This window comes from Sinocyclocheilus rhinocerous, unplaced genomic scaffold (assembly GCF_001515625.1).
Source record: "Sinocyclocheilus rhinocerous isolate Xijiao unplaced genomic scaffold, SAMN03320098_v1.1 scaffold983, whole genome shotgun sequence".
In the NCBI taxonomy this organism is placed as follows: domain Eukaryota; kingdom Metazoa; phylum Chordata; class Actinopteri; order Cypriniformes; family Cyprinidae; genus Sinocyclocheilus; species Sinocyclocheilus rhinocerous.
In genome coordinates this window covers 73,916-78,148 of record NW_015642054.1, presented here as the reverse complement: position 1 = coordinate 78,148, position 4,233 = coordinate 73,916, and the positions used below count along the sequence as shown (strand labels likewise).

The following is a 4,233-nucleotide window of genomic DNA, read 5'->3' as shown; positions in this document are numbered from 1 at the left end:
AGACCCCTCCCCTATCAGCCAATCACTGTGTGCATAGTTAGTAAGTATGCTGACATCATCCATAGCAACGAGGTCAACCCCGCCCTTACTCTTAGCTTAAGACTTTTCTCTGTTCCTTAGTAAAAGTTTGTCTCAGCAGCTTTGTGAATAGGTCTTAAGAGAAAACTCTTAGCTAAAAACTTTTACTGCTATTTAGGAGAACTCTTAGTGGTAAGATAAAATGTTTTGTGAATACGGGCCCAGGTTTATATACTGGCCCTGTCCCAAATCGCACCCTAAACTCTCACGGTCTTCCGCACTTTCGTGACGTAATGCCGCTTTGACTGTCGACTAGAAGTCTGCTGCGGAGCTTGCACCAGTGCGGGCTCAGCAGAAGTGCGTATCGAGGGCGCATAACGGCCACAAAGTGGACACTCGCCAGCACCCTTCTGAATGCTAAAATGACGAATAGGACACCCTAAGGTCTCGTGGACTTAACGGACACGCGCACGCGGCGGCCATTGTAAGTACGTAAGACCGCAAGTGCACATGAAGTGTTCCATTTGGGACAGGGCCACTATAGCGGAGCTATTCCTCATTGGCCATGTAATTAATGATGGTGACGTTTCAGACACGTCACAAACCCCACTACAATTATTTTTTTTAATATTAAAGGGTTAGTTCACCCAAAAATGACAACAACAGAAACAGACATAGAATTCTTCAGTGCACATAATCACTAATTATAGTAGATTTTGATAATTAATAATTTTTTATAATTAATTAAAACATGGTGGGGGTTTGATATAGCTAGCTCTAGCCTAGAGATAGTGGAGTGCTAATAAGTGCTAATGCGGCTTGCTACCAATATATGTAATCAACATTTTGAAAAAGAAGCCCTCAAAAAGGGTTATTATAAACATTAACTCACCTGTTCACCGCTCATTTTCATAAACGTTTCAGCACTTGATTTTGCACTGATCGGTCAATATCTTTAAATTATTGTATTTTACTTATATACTTCTACTGGTAACCCAAAATAATAATGACTAGACATAGTTTTAACTTGCTAGCTAATTTACTTGTTATTTATTTCGCTTATTATTAGAAATAATCTACTCTAGAGGAACTTTGCTGTTGTTGTTATTGATTGTTTGCAGAAGTCTACCGGAAGTTAAGTTAGGGCCACAAAACCGCGCATGCGCAGTAACGTTTGCTTATGTAGTTGCCGTTGAAACCGTCTATATGAAATAATAAATTTTGATATATGGGACTCTAGTGCTTATATTTTTCAATATTTTGCAATATATGCATGAACCATGTGTAGCCATATATTGATACATATAAAATATATATTTAGCAATAAGACAGAAACAATACTACATATGTACACATTTATAGCTTTATTGAAACACTCATTTCTTTTTCATTAACATGGGTTTACATACAAAATTAAATGTCTCAAAAAAACATTCCCAATATGCCTACAAAGGTCCCCAATTCTATACAGATTCAGGCAAATTAACATCTACATTTAATCATTTAGTAGACGCTTTTATCCAAAGCGACTTAAATGAGGACAATAGCAATCAAACCAACAAAAGAGCAATAATATGTAAGTGCTGTGACAAGTCTCGGTTAGCCTAACGCAGTTGGGGCCTCATTTATAAAGCGTGTGTACGCTCAGATTTGCTCTTAGAGTGTGTGTACGCTTAAATCCATGTCAGCGCTCATATTTGTCTTTGACGTGGAAAAGTGCTTAGCATCACGTCGGTCTGAGCAGACGTACGCACTTTTTCTTGTCGGAGTACTGCAGGTTTTTGGAAATGTAAGCTGTTCTGGACCCTATATATGGGTGCTGTGATAGGTGTCACATCCCTATAGGTACACTGTTAAGACTTTTTATTGTATGTTTGTGGTAACTTACTGGCAGCACTATTGCCAGTAAGTTACTGTAACTACTCCTTTACAGTAGCTTATCGCAGTTTCATTTTACAGTATAATGCCCTTACCGCAATTTCTTTTTACAGTATGATGGCCTTACCGCAATTTAATTTTACAGTATAATGCCCTTACCGCAATTTAATTGTACAGTATGATGGCCTTACCGCAATTTCATTTTACAGTAAAATACCCTTACCGCAACTTAGTTTTACAGTACTATATCCTTACTGTAGCTTAGTTTTACAGTATAATACTATTACAGTAATTTTACTGTAATTTATTTTACACTATTTATTTTATAAAACCTTTAAATTTTTTACATGAATGGCAGTTATTCCTAGTATAGTACTGTTTAAACAGTATAGCTTTTTTGCACATTAAAGGTACACTGAATAACTTTATGGTCCTTCAAACCTACACTTTTTTTTGGCTGTGTTTTAAAGTATCTTTTATTTGTGACAGCTCTTGATCCAAGGAATATCAGTGTGTATCAGCTACTGTAACAACATTTGTATTGTTTGTAAATATTAGAGCAAAACAGGCTTTTGAGTAAGAATATCAGAATAAGATAATAAGAATAATTGTGAATCAAACTGAATTCAAGATCAGAACCGAATTAAGAGCATGTGAATCAAATGGAATTATGAAATCTCTATCAATCCCCAGCCCAACATCTGAGTGATCATTTATAAAAAAAAAAACTAAAAAAAAACCGTACAAAGCCAAAGGTGCCGTGATTCTAAGGTGGCCCCTAATAGAGTCTTTGGGGTGTAGTTGGCTCCTGCTGACACACAAGAAAAAGGGAGGAAAAGAGGAAACATCACTGAATATGTGAGAGATATTGCATATCACAGGTGTGGGATGCTTGATCATATATATATATATATACACACACTATATTGCCAAAAGTATTGGGACACCCCCTTCTAATGAACAGGTTTGACTACTTTAGTAATTTCCATGAGTACAAATCTTAATGTTTAAACATATAATGATATTCTAGGGCACTGTGTGCTTCTAATTTTATAGCAACAGACAACGGACCATTTTCTATTCTAACATGACAATGCCTCTGTCTATAAGGCAAGGTTCAAAAATAAATTATTGATTGATTCAGTCAGTGTGGAAGAACTTGACTGGTCTGCATAAAGCCAAGTCCTAATCCCAGCTGAACACCTCTGGTGTGACTTTAAATGCAGACCTTGAGCCAAAAACTCATCACCAAACACCAATGACTTGTACATATGGGTACAGTAATTTTAGACACTTCCAAAACTGTTGCAACAGAGATGGGTGTCCCAATACGTTTGTCCATATAGTGTAAGTACAAGTCATTGGTGTTTGGTGATGAGTGTTTCCCCTAGGTTTATGGCTTTCTTATGTCCGTTTTTTTTTTCTGGACTCCTTTTTAATAGTTAAATTAAATTTTATTAATCAAAAAGCATGTCTAATTAATTCAAATCATGAAACTTAAAAATTTAACATCAATTTATTAAAAAGTTAACAAAATTACATGTTTAGGGCCCTATGAAATTGATTTATTTATTAATTATTTTTCCCAACCTTATGCTTTATTGTTACCGGGCTTAATATTTACAAATACTAGTGGGCATGGCAGTGCTCGCACGTTTGTGTGTGTGTGTGTGGGAGTGTATGTGTGTGTGTGTGCGCGCGCGCGCGCGCATCGGGGCGGAACTCCGCTGTGCTTGATACAGAGAGCGCGACCATAACGTAGAGACCGAAATGACGTGAATTTGCTGCATAGCATAGCTGCAGTTAATCTAATGTCACATACTGCGTCTGACAGTTAAAACATACTTACAAAGCCAAGCCAAAGATGCTCAGTGCTGTGGCTATTAAAATAGCCTTTGGGGTGTAGTTAGCTCCTGTTAAAACAAACAAAAAAGAGAAAAAGAATAATCATTGTTTTTTGTCAGTGATTATTGACTAATCACTATATGTTATGAACATGATACATCACAGATCTAGACTGACTGCTAGATTGATCACTTACACAATCAGATTACAACACTCACTGAAAAAAAGAGAGAAGAGAATATATACAATAAAATAAAATAATAAATTAATATGAAATTTCAGAGAACACTGACTTTGCTTCTATTAACAAACAAGAAGCCATAATAAAGAATGCATTTTCATTCTTGAATTAATTAATTACAAATTTCCTTGAATATAATTTTTTTCTCTTGTGTATGCACTGGCGTAACTGTTTTATTTACGAGAGAACGTGCGCGTTGCGAGCGAGCGAGCGAGCGAGAGAGAGAGAGAGAGAGAGAGAGAGAGAGAGAG

At 36.5% G+C, this 4,233-nt stretch overlaps 1 long non-coding RNA gene across 1 annotated transcript in view; it reads right to left on the bottom strand.

The window, feature by feature from the left end:
• Positions 1 to 2,641: 2,641 nt before the first annotated feature.
• LOC107755552 (uncharacterized) overlaps positions 2,642 to 4,233 on the bottom strand; it is a 3,147-nt gene continuing 1,555 nt past the window's right edge. Inside the window, exons 2-3 of the long non-coding RNA XR_001641712.1 lie at positions 3,746 to 3,809; positions 2,642 to 2,704 (exon numbers count right to left, since the gene is read on the bottom strand). This is a non-coding gene — a long non-coding RNA (uncharacterized LOC107755552). The remainder of the gene's footprint in view (positions 2,705 to 3,745; positions 3,810 to 4,233) is intronic.